Source organism: Sciurus vulgaris (genome assembly GCF_902686455.1).
Source record: "Sciurus vulgaris genome assembly, chromosome: 1".
Classification (NCBI taxonomy): domain Eukaryota; kingdom Metazoa; phylum Chordata; class Mammalia; order Rodentia; family Sciuridae; genus Sciurus; species Sciurus vulgaris.
The window spans coordinates 110,164,579-110,177,541 of record NC_136461.1 but is presented as its reverse complement, the minus strand read 5'-3'; the positions used below and the strand labels follow the sequence as shown (position 1 = coordinate 110,177,541).

The 12,963-nt window shown below is 37.8% G+C and overlaps 1 protein-coding gene across 3 annotated transcripts in view; it reads right to left on the bottom strand.

Moving 5' to 3' along the window:
• Nucleotides 1-12,963, bottom strand: part of LOC306641268 (uncharacterized protein) — a 65,570-nt gene that overhangs the window by 25,714 nt on the left and 26,893 nt on the right. Inside the window, exon 2 of one of the 3 annotated variants that reach the window (XM_079106285.1) lies at nt 5,346-5,448. The exons of the other annotated variants lie outside the window; for them this stretch is intronic. The gene's annotated coding sequence lies outside the window, so the exon portion shown is untranslated. The remainder of the gene's footprint in view (nt 1-5,345; nt 5,449-12,963) is intronic. 3 annotated transcript variants of the gene reach the window in all.

Here is a 12,963-nt window from a genome sequence, read left to right as displayed (position 1 = left end):
AATCCAGAGGACTTAAAGAGATAAATACAAAAGAATGAATCATTTAAGAGAAACAGAAGAAAATACAGGTGAATATTTATTAAAAGTTGGAGAATCTTTTCCCTGGGAAAGATTTGGAGAATGAAATCAAAGGAAAAAATAATTGAATAGATTTGATTCCATTCAAATGTAAAATTCTGTATATAAAAAATCATGAATGGTAGACAACCTACTGGAAACTAAAGTGTTTGAAACAAATGTAACTGGAAATAAATTAAAAATTTTAGTATATAAAGAGCTCATACAAAGAGATATGAAAGATATAAATGCCTTGGTTGAAATTTAACATTTTTTCTTTCTCTCTCTCACACACATTATTAACAGAAAAAATTCTCTTGAACTTATAAAAATAAGTTTTATAACTTGTAATCAAAGAACCACAAATAAATTGTATTTTCCATGAGGACTTGGCACATGGCAAATTCTTGATAAATATTTGTTGCCTTGCTTAAATTAACAAAGAAAATTCCAATGTTCAGTGTTGATGTATGTGTCAAGTGAACATTCTCATGTGCATCTTGTAGGCCTGCACACTAAAGCAAGAATCGGAAAAATTGTTTTTTTTTTTTTTTTGCGGGGGTGGGGGGTGGGGGGCGTTGGTACGAGGAATTGACCTCAGGGTGGATTAACCACTAAGCCGCATCCCCAGCCCTTTTTGTATTTTTGTAGCAGGCAGATAGTAAGTATTTTTGGGTTTGCAGGCCATACAGTATCCATTGAGACTACTCAGCTCTTACACTGTAGGGTGAAAGCAGCCACAGACAATGTGTAAATGAATGAGCGTGGCAGTGCTCCAAAAATACTTTATGGACACTTAAATGTGAATTTCACATAATTTTCATGTGTTATGAAATATTATTTTTCTTTTGGTTTTGTTCTAAGCATTTAAACATGTAAAAACATTCTGAGCTTATGGGCTGTCCAAAAACAAGCCACAGGACAGATTTGGTCCTGTGTCTTATTGTACTGTGCCATCTCTTGTACTAGAGTAACATTTCTGGAAAACAGTTTGGCACTAGATTTTAAGAGACTTTAATAATGCCATACCCAGGCGTGTGGGTATTAAAATAATCAGGAACAAATATCTTTTTAAGTAAAAATTTTAAAGTTCATACTCTTTGTCCTAATTGCTCTAATAATTCCTTTTCAAGGAATAGTTTATAAGGCAAAAGGAATTTATACAAAGTGGCATCTAAACATCTGGCAGAATGAGAATGGTACATTAAAACTTGGTACATTCATACAATGAAATGTTATACAGACGTAAATCTTTCAACATGCGAAAAATGCTCTATATAACAAAGTATGTGAATAATTAAGATACAAAATATGTACATTATTCTATCCCAGTTTTGCAAAGCATACATGCACCTATGATTTATATGGATAAAAACATATATGCATAGAGAAGAGTTGAAAGGAAATTCAATGAAATGTGAATTGTGCTCTGGATGCTAGGTTTATGAATGATTAAAATTTTCTTTATCCTTTTGTTCTAATTCTCCACCGTGAACAGTTATTACTTTTGTAATCAAGAAATAAACAAATATTGTATCTTACATAAACTGGAAAAAATCCAAAATCAGAAGTTCACATAGAATAGAGAAGAAATAAAGAAAAAGTTTTCAAATTCAACCTAGATGTAAAATGCTGACAAAACTGCAATGAAAAACAGACCCAGGCAACTGAAAGTCACCAGGGTCTAAAATTCATGCAACATCACCACAGGAGGAGGAAAAAAAAAAAAAAAAAAAGTTCTGATCAAAAGCAGCTGAGACCTGGAGTCTACAACTGACTCTACACTGAATGTATCCAGAAAAAGAAGCATGAGCTTAAACACAGTGCAGATCCTTGGGTACAAAGTAGCTGGGGGACTCAAAAGGTTTCCTTTTTCCTACCCTCTCAGTACCCCTTCCTTCTGCCCCCCCAATAAAAATTTAAAAATAAAATAAAAAACCAAAAACAACAACAACTATCCTTTCAAACTTTAAAATAATGGAATTCTACAACTAACCCTTGACTTGTTTTATTGTTAAAGATTTATGGCATCTTTCTTTCATGGTGTCTCTCTTCCAAGCGTTAACAGTCATTTGGACATTGATGTATCTTTTCCTGGACAGTGAGGATGACAGGAATTAGGACAATTTAAGTAAATAGAGGGCTGCCTTAACCAATTTAATATTTCACATCTTATTCCAGAACCTGACCTATATGTGACTAGTATATGGCCATCATTTAGGGGAGCCCATTGTATGCCAGTTCTATGCTATGCCTATATATTTTTTGCTTTATTTAATTAGAATAAAAAGTTAGTAAGGAGTTCTTTGTTACCTAAACAATTATCCTACCAGACAAGACTTACCACATAAGGCTTAGAAGGGTCAAATAATTTGCTCTGGGTCATCTTGATAATCAGCCATGTAAAACCTGAATTTCAAGTCTGTGACTTGAAATACTTCTAAAAAAGCTGAAATACTTTTAAAACCAGATTTTTAAGGAAGCATGGTAGAGCACCAATGCTACCATTAAATAAACCTGAGTATAAGGTTCAAGGTCATATAGTATAACTTTAGGCAATTTCTTTTTAACTTTGGTTTTCTCACCTATAAAAATAGGAGTAGTGATAAAACCTCTCCTTAGAAATAATATAAGGGAAATGCCCAGCACACAGTGGGCCCTCAATAAAACATGGTATTAGGAAGCTGGAACTATTATTTCCTTGGCCAAGTCAAAACATTCATAGGATCACCATCAGGAAAACAAAAAATTACAGTGAAGTAGGGAAATTGTGTAGGTAATGGGGAAAAGAACTTTGACTTCCCTTTTATTTCTCAGAGGTTTAATTCTTTCCTTTTCTATTCAAGATGAGGGAAGCACGTTTGAGACAACAGGTTTGGAAATGTAGGTACTTTATAGCATGTTTATGCTTTTAAAATCAATCTAAACTCTTTAAGACCACAAACCACTGTGCGTGGTGCTTTTGTGGATGGTAGGAGTAATGAACATTTTCCTATAGGAAGACTCAGTTTCACAGAGCCCATGAGATGAGCCAGAGGAGAATCTTTTACCCACAGAGAGGAAAGTGGTAACATCCTTCACTTCCTTTGTGGTTTTAACCTAAACCACAACTCCTCCCCTTTAGTTATAAGTGTTTTCTTTACATACATTCAGATGTGAGTTAGCTTTCTTCCATCTAATATATTGCTCTCTTCTCTGCCTTATAGAAGCACATTCCATGCTTCTCTTTTTGTCAAGGCAAGCTTTTCAAGGCATACAATGGACTCCCCTAAATGACAGTTTTGAGCTGTTCTCACAGCCCATCTATTCTATCCATAGATGCCTGCATAAGAGTCTGTTCCCAGTAACTCCTGGAAGACTCCAGAGTTCTTCCAATGCCCAGCCCATAGCACAGGGCAGGGAGGATGAATAAATGTACTGGGTATTGCTTAGGCAAAAGAGGAGAAGCCTTCTGCTCTGAAATGAATGAGAATATCAGGATTTCCAGTTAGAGACCAATGGAGGAAATATTATGTCTTCTTTGTGTTTTTTGAGAGAAGAAAGAATGAATGAAAAGGGGAAATAAACACAATGCTCAAGCCAAGGAAAAGAAAAATAAGAACATACCCCAAAAGTGGTAGGTTCAGGAAGGTGGGCAGACTGCTGTATCCTAACTGCTGCTGTGGTTCCCAAGTTAATATTTGCCAGACTTAGCATTCCTGCGAGTGCCTTTGGGATAATGGGCCCCAGTCAGCATCACGTGAGTTCTCCATCTCAGGGACAGGATTTCAACCATATCACACACAGCTCTCATTACTTGCAAGGAAATGATCTTACTGAAGAAAGCAGCACAAACCATAAACATATTTACTTAAAAAGGCAAAGCGGTTAGGTGTGCCTCTATTCACAACTAATACAGCCTGTTGGTCTCAGATGCTGATGTCCGAGCCCAGAAGAGCACTTCCCAGGGTGGATCTGAGAGCCCCTTCAAGACATAGGCTATCAGATAGACACATTCAGGTTTAACTTCTTTGCTAAAAGGAATGGAACAGCAGACATTGTCTAATTTTTTAAGCACCCTTGATGTCAAGAGGGTTTCTACTCCAAAGAGTAGAAAAAGAAAACCCTCTGCTATTGAGAAGTTTATGATCTTGTTAGGAAACCAATATGCCAAAAAAATCAGAATTCTAAGGCTAGAAAGGACCCTAGGTATCATATGATCCATTTCAATCTCACTCCTTCCAGCTTTTTGGTTGACAGTTTGATAACTTGAATCTAGGGAGGCTGAAGGACTGTTCTTAGTCACTCAACTAATATATTAACAGAGATAGAAACAAATTTTCTAACTCCAATTCTGGGTACCCTTCCCTTATACTTCAAAAGGAGCAACTAGAACAAATAACTAGTGAGTTAATATGACAAAAACAATGCACACAAAAGTATTATGGAATGTGAAGTCTGTTAGTCCAGAAAGATTTCTTTGGAGGAAGATCTGAAGGATTTATGCGTAGGAATTGTCAGAAATTCAATTCAATTCAACAGCCATTTTCTGAATGTCTAATCTATGCAAAGCATTTGACATAGAGGGGAAGAAAGCCAACAAGGTGAATATCACATAGACCCATCCTAAAAGGCAGCTGTACTAACTAAATTTATTAGTTAAGGAGAATAACTGAAGCAAGTCATACAGAAAGTCGTTAGCCAGCAAAAGGAGAAAGACCCTCAGAAATACTGTGATGGCAAAGAAAAAGCTGATCAGGAATCTCAAGGGGATATATCTTGAAAGGGAGAATTCAAATTGTATTAAAGTATTAAGGGGGAAAGTTTTCTAAATTTAAGCTGAGGAAAAGGGGAAATAATCAGTTAACTTATACTTTAAAACTATTTGGAGTTTGTCCTTATAGACATTAGGTCTTGATTTGTTATATTGATCATAGCCACATTCATTCAGAGCTTGATATCACAAAGAGATTTAAGAAGACATTTAAACACACACACACACACACACACAAACACACACACACACACACACACACACACACACACAGAGCATTGGTAGAAAAACTTGGAAGCTTGCTCCAAAGCTCATATGGTAGACTAGAAGAATGCCAAAAACCATAAGGGACCTTACAGATCATTACAAATGGAAAGATCAAGGTTCAGAGAAACATAAAGAAAACCAACTTTGTTTCAGTTCTAAGGTTTATACTTTTTAAGCAAAAAAAAAAAAAAAAAAAAAAAGGGACATGAAAATAAGCACACTATGGACACAATGGAACACAATATTTTAAATAAAGATAAAAAGTTACCGTGGTGGTAGAGGATGCTTCCAGAACATTCCACTGCATTAGTCCTTTGGTTTGCCAAAGATACTTTCCAGAAGAGAATCATGTTCTACTCAGTCATGAGAGTCTTCCATAGTCATTACCAAAAAAAAAAAAAATTCAGTCTATTTCCATCCAAGGCAAGCCCGTAGTGGGGGGTGGGGCGGGGGAAGCTACAGGGACTACAGACACATCTTTGATAAATAAAATGAGTTGATAAATTAAACTATCAGTTCACAGGCCACCAAGTTTTCTACAGAGCCTAGCATGTGCAGGGCTCAATGAATTCTAAATATAAAATATAATAGGCTGATGATGACCTTGGCTAGTGGACTCTTTGGATATCATGATACTTATACTGCTATAATTTTAACCCAGTTTATCTATTACTTGTCCAAATGTAAATCCAATTATTTTACTATCACAGTTACTTCTGGTTATTCAAAAGCCAAAAACAATCCCAAACTTTAATATAAACTATAGGAAGTTTTGTGGATGTTCTTGCACTACAATAGTCCTCCAACAGATTCATCAAGCCCTGTCCACACAAAATAATATAATGATGATGCCCTTCATAGAAATAGACATTTCTCTTCTGATAGTAAGAGATTTGCATGAATTCATCTTTACTTTCTCACCTCGCTCCTCTAGTGACAAGAGATCAGCAGTAAGTGAAGTTGCTAACAGTGATCATAACCTATCACCTCACTCTCATTATTGCTGGTATTGAGAGAAATAGCTTCATAGAAACATCATCTTAAGAATTAGTCAAAACAGAAAATGCAGGAAGATTCAGGAGTCATACTTGATGATGTCATTATTGTCATGAGTCAAGCAGCATTTCTCATTCATTAGTACCATATTTCAAATCTCAGTACATCATCAAGATGTTAGGAATAGTTTTTGTAGAAAAATAGACTTACAGAGCTTTGTTCTTTTAGTTTCTACGTAGTGAATTTCTCATTCTCCGGTTTTTGCCTAGACTAGGAAGTGAGCTAATTCATCTTTTTAAAAATATATATATATTTTAGATGTTGATAGACCTTTATTTTATTTGTTTATATGTGGTGCTGAGGATCTAACCCAGTGCCTGACACATCCTAGGCAAGCACTGTGCCACTGAGCCACAACCCCAACTCTGCTAATTCATGTTTATGTTCATTGTGTACTATGGTGTTCTCCGTAAGAGGTAATACCTTTAAAAATGTGCATGCTTGCATATGCATAGAGTGTGTAAAACTGGTTATCTCTGGAGTAGCTGTAGTAGGGGAAAGTCAAAAGGGGACTTTTTCACTTTTACTTTTTTGTGTTAATTTTATAATTTGCACAAGTATCATCTACTTACATACTTATAGTCCTCGTACCTGTGAAACTGAGGCAGAGGATTCTTTGAACCCAAGAATTTAGGGCCAGTCTGGGCAATAGAGCAAGACCGTGTCTCATAATAAAAATAAATAAGTAATTAAATATATTTTTATAAAGTAAGCAAAAATTCTTGTTGAGCCTCTCACTCCCTGGAATGTTTCAGCAGTGACCAAGATTAAATAGCAATGATTTTCAAAGTTTAAAAGGCACTGGCTCCATTCTGATCTAGCCTGCCTCTTATTCCTCCACAATGCATCAGGTGGCACTTTTTCATTTAAATATCTACCAAAGTTACCTTGAGACAAATATTCCCCCAAATTTTGTGTCACTGTTCCTAATAAACATTCTTGAGGTTTGCCAAAATCACAGCTGGTAATTGCTGAAATACAGATTCTGAGAATGTTAGGTACATTTAAAGAATTTGCAGAATCCAATGTTTTATAAATGCACATAGATTCTATCTGGTTTATTTCAATTCTCTTAGGGTTATTAAATTCAATTACCAATTATTAGAATGTGGGCAAAAATTTCTAAATAGTAACATAAGGTTGGAACGTTAAGCAGATAAATATTAATGAGTCGTTAAGGGAATCTATTGCAAAATTGTAAAACAGCATTTTGAAATGAGAAGAAAAGTATCCATTCCTCTATCCTTTCCCCAAATACATATTTATTATATTTGTATTACCTAGAAACTTTACTTTTGATATTTTTAATGTTAAAAAAAAGGAAGCATGATGTAATGGAAAACACAGACTAGAGAACCACACAGATTTGGTTTGAATCTCTGGGTGACTAATGAGATGGGTGATTTCTGACAATTCATTTGACTCTCATTTGTTCGATCGCTGTAGTACTGCTGGCACTTTGCTAGGTGCTGGGCATTGGGCATACAGCAGTGAAGGAGGCAGAAATTAGATTATGGTTTGACGGGGAAGATGGACAATTAGACTATAAAAGAGTGTGAGGAAAAAATTACAAGGAAATATGTAGGGGAACTAACCGGGTCTGAGGTGCCCTGCAGAGGAGTGATGTTCAAGACCTGAAGGATAACCCAGAGTCAACCAGAGGAAGCAACTTCTTCCTCTCAGGAAGAAGAGTTATAAAACAGGGAGTATAACAAGCTATCTCAGAGATTTCTCTGAAGTTTTAATGAGTTTTGACATTTAAAGCATTTAGCATAGCTTCTGGCACATAGTAAATGCTCAATAAATGATAGCTATTATTTTTCTTTTTTCAATCTTCCCTGAGTTATGTCTGAATCCACCCTCAAAAGTCCAAAAACTGACAAAGTGACCTTTCAACCAAATATTTACATTCTCCCACTTATGCTATATGGGAGCAGGAGGGTTGAGCAGAGCAAAAGCACCTCCTATTGGCAAAAGAGCGCACACCCTTGGCTCAGTGTGGGACCCTCACCTTGACCACAGTGACAGGTACCCAACTCTCTTTTCATAGGGTTAACATGTTACGTGAATCAGATCAAAATTCTGGCCCCCTCAAAGGCTGCTGGTTCTCCCTGTTTAATCAGACATGAAACAAATCGCGTGCTGCGGCAGAGGCGTACAAACATGCTTTAATTACAATATTGTAACACCAATTAGAGATCTATCTAATCGAGGACTCCGCACTTCCTGCTCGGATATTACTCCCATGTTGGGATAATTACTGCTAATTAAGCTTGGAACTAATTAGGCTAAATGATCTCATTTATACCAACAAAGATGACTTCTAGGAGTTCATAAGAAAAACTAGGGTGATTTTATCATTCCTGGACTATTTGGCATTTCACACTGGAAATAAAACACCTTCCCCTGACGTCAAGTTATGCACATAGTTTGTTCCTCTGGAATTCTGGTCCTAAATGGTGGTAGGTTCTTCATTTGTCTACACAGATTCTCTTATACAGTGAAACAACGCTGTACACTCAAATTATACCATGTTCCTCCACAAATGGCAATCACAGTCTCATGAGGGGGCAGCCACTGAGAGCAGGGACAATAACACAAAGTGATCTACCCACAACCTTGTCTTGAGTCCCTTTTATCTTGCAGTTACTTTTCCTGTGCCTCAATACCCTTATCATAGTGTGGAGTAAGGCATGGTTTGGGGAACTTGGTCAGATGGACCCAGGTTTGTGTAAGCGTCTCATTCTTCCTAAGTTTCAGTTTTCCGTCTCTAGGGTAGGGACAATAATAATGCCATGTAGTGTTTCTCTGAAGATTAATGAGCTCATACGTATGGAATGCAGAATAGTGCTTGGTACATAGTAGCTCTCAAAAAGTAACAGGATTTTTTCTTTCCTTTTAGGGCACCGTAACACCCACATCTGAACTAAGTTGCTCATCTTACCTGTCCTCTATTCTTCTATGGCATAGTGTCAAAAATCACATGGCAGGGAGTTGGGAACCCTAGTTATTCTCATATCTATCTCTCACTAGCTGTGTGACTTAAGAAAGTCACTTCTTCCTGGAAAATAATGACATTCATTGCATATGTTGAGCCAGGTACTGTGTGAAATAAACTTTCTGACTTAACCTTTATAGCAATTCTCCCCATTTTAGAGATAAGGAAACTGAGACCTAAATAAATAAGTTATTTAAGAACAAAACAATCCTCACTGCCTTTAAATGACAAGGTTAGGAATTTAAATTGCATCTCACTTCAGAGCCTACTCCCTACTCTTTTTTTTTTTTTTTTTTGCACTAGAGATTGAGCCTGGGGTGATTTGCCACTGAGCTACATCCCTAGCACTTTTTCTTTTTTTCTTTTGAGAGAGGATCTTGTTAAATTCCTGAAACTGGCCTCGAACTTGCAACCTTCCTGCCTCAGTTTCCTGAGTCGCTGGGATTTCAGGCATGTATCATTGTGCCCAGCCAGAGCCTACTCTCTTAATCTTTATTATACTGAATTGCTCCCTCATCCCCATTTTTAACTGATGGAACTAGAGTCTCCAGAGTACCTTCTAGTTCTAAGAATCTGGTCTGTTCTATGGTGTAGGAATCTTATTTTCAACCAGCAATATTAATCAATTATGAAGTCTTTATTGTGCCTAACACATGTTCCATTCTATGGAGAATAACACAGCCCCCACACAAGTACCTAATATATAAGTCTAATAAGATCTGCCACAAATATGTGGGCACACTAACGTGCTTATGTGCGTGCACATACACACAACACACAGACTTTGTTGAATTGTTCCACAGGGAGAAACAAAACTCAATAAATAGAACCAGTTTCTGTTCTTAAATATTACAGTGGACCGAAACCATCAATCTGTGAACCTTTCCTCCTAAAGAGGTGTTAAGGGGATCAGAAGCAATACTGGCTGGTCACCTTTGGTCAGTTCAGGTCAAGAATTTCCTCAGCCAACAGAACTGAAGCTATCCCAGAAGTGATTTCAATTAAGGTCAAAGAGATGTATGGAAACACATTGGTCACCTGGTTCTTAGGGGTCTTTGCTGAGAAAACCTGGCCTTTAGTTTACACTAGTTTAACAGAATATAAAATCCAGGAAGACATTGGTTTTGTTTATCTCCAATCCCCCAAACACATAATAGATGCTCAATAAATGTCTAGTATATAGAACACATGAATAGAGAAAATAAAAAGTACTGGGTGTCAGAGCTGGAGTTTGGGGCAAAACCAAGGAAGTTTATATACCTCTTCAGACATGGGAAGGTCAGAGAAGGTACTCTTGCCCTCCACATTCTGTTCTTTGACTCTTATGTCTGGAGAGTTGCCCATAGCCACACCTTATGTGAAGTCAGTCCCTAGTTTTGATTTCTATCATTCTTGGATCTCTCCGTAGAGGAAAATGGAGGTCGGATTCCTGTTGAGAAAGAACTCAGGGACTTCAACAGAATCTGGTGGTAAACTCTACTCCAGTTCCCAGATCACTGAGTTCCTCCCCACCTGGTGGCTTTACTTTGATGGAAAGAAGGGGACCTTTATCTGCAGCTAAGCCATGGGAGGATAAAAACACTGAGGAACCTTTGCCACTATCTGTAATTCACTGTCCAGGAGTGAAGCAGGTTAGTCTCACATCAGCCTAGGTGGGAGCATGAATGATGGCTGGCCAGAAAGTTCAAGAAGGATGGAAAGATTTAGAATCTGGAGTCTTGGGTCTCAGACCAGGCAACCTTTGTTTCTTTCTATTGTAAAATGGGGATAACAAGAGCAATCCTACCCCCTTCAGAGTTGTGAGAAACAAAAGAGGTAACAACTGTTACAACTGATTACACAACTGTTAATATCATATAAGAATGAATTATTATTTCTTGGTCAAAATTTTCTCTAGTGATGGAATTGCTAGGAATGTTGTGATTACCATGTCCTCAGAGGCACTTGGTAGTCCTCGTGGTATTCAGCCTGGTGGATGGGAGACAAGCAGGTCCTCTGATACCAAGGATGGGTCTGTCTCTACCAGTGATTGATTCTGGCTACCCAGCTAGCAGGATGGCTCAAGAGCCTTAGACCTAAGTAGCAAATAACACACTTAAGATCTTCTTGCCCTCCATACATTTCTTTGCTGGGGATGAATTTATATGAATGAAGACCAACAGGATCTAAGGATGCCCTCCTGATTTTCTACTGTTTACAAGGGTTGATTCCCTATTATTCTTAAGAGTATGAGCAACTCTGGCAAGTGAGGGACACAGGGAAAGACCTCTGATCACAGGGAACCCCAGTCTGACTTATTAGAAGTCACTTTTAAGAAATCCTGAAAGAGGAGAGGAACCTACCTTTAAGGACAGGCCTTAAAATATAATTTAAGAGTATGAAAAACAAATAAATGCTTTAGTAAATTAAGAAAACTTTTATAAGATGAATCATCACGTTATTCTCCCAGTTCTCATTTTGGATTTTGTGTATGCACAGAATTTTAATATATCATTTTTGTTTCCTTAACATAGCTGAGATCCTTGACTTCCTATATTGCTAAGACAAACCAGTCAGAGAGGTGAGGGCCTCTGTGGTAAGGATGGTTAAGAGACCTATCCAGAACCCCAAATCAGCATGGTGTATCTAAGGAGAATTTGGTTTAGTTGACCAACCCCTTCATTTGGCAGATGAAAGAGTTGTGACCCAGAAAGGTTACATGATGTGCCCAAATTTACATAACTGTGCTACTCTGAAGACCAATTACTGGGATATTGCTTGAGAAAATATACTAGCTTTCCTCATGTGAGAAGAAAAAACAAAAATGTTTAATATCTGTTGCTTTGGTGGTGGGGGTAGTCAATGAAGTTGCCAAGAAACAAGGCCACCAATTAAAGGCATCCATGTGGGACTCTCAGTCAAGATTATCTCCTACAAATGACAGAAAGGATGATAGTCACCCAAGGCAGGTGTGTTAGGGAGCCCATGTCCTAGCTATTCCTTCCCCCACGAGGTCAGGATAAGACTTAAGGTGGGCTGATTTCTTCAGGACTGTCTCTTCTCCTTCAAGGAATATGCCTATCCCTGAAATATCATCCAGTTATTTGAATATATATTTGAAAAAATATATATATATCCATGTATTTGAGGGCCAGTGGGCTGGAATCTCCTTAGTGAAGAACCTTATCTAAAGGCCCAACTTGCCCCACATTGTGGCACATGTCTGTAATCCCAGAGACTTGGGAGGTTAAGGCAGGAGGATCATGAGTTCAAAACCAGCCTCAGTAACTTTGTAAAGTCCTAAGCAACTTAGTGAGACCCTGTCTCAAAATAAAAAACTAAAAAGGTCTGGGAACATGGCTCAATGGTTACACACTGCTGGGTTCAATCTCTGGTACCAAAATAAATAAATAAATAAATAAATGCCCAACTTTGAAATGGTTCTTCCTAAATTTATGTCTTTAAAATGTCCTTCCTAGATGGGCACAGTGGTGCATGCCTGTAATCCACTGATGCAGGAGGATCTCGAGTTCAAGGCCAGCCTCAGCAAAAGCGAGGCACTACGCAACTCAGTGAGACCCTGTCTCTAAATAAAGTACAAAATAGGGCTGAGGATGTGGCTCAGTGGTCGAGTGCCCCTGAGTTCAACCACAGGTAACCCCCCCAAAAAAAGTCCTTCCTAGTGGGATGAAAGTGGTTCCCCTTCGGGGATCTTATTTGCATTCTCCTCTGCATTCAAGTTCTTGCTCACTCATTTATTCACTTGTTCAACTGGTGTTGACTGGGTTCCTATTCTGAGCTACATTAGGGTAGGCCTTGGGAAGAGAGCATTATTGCAATGAGGAAGTAATTG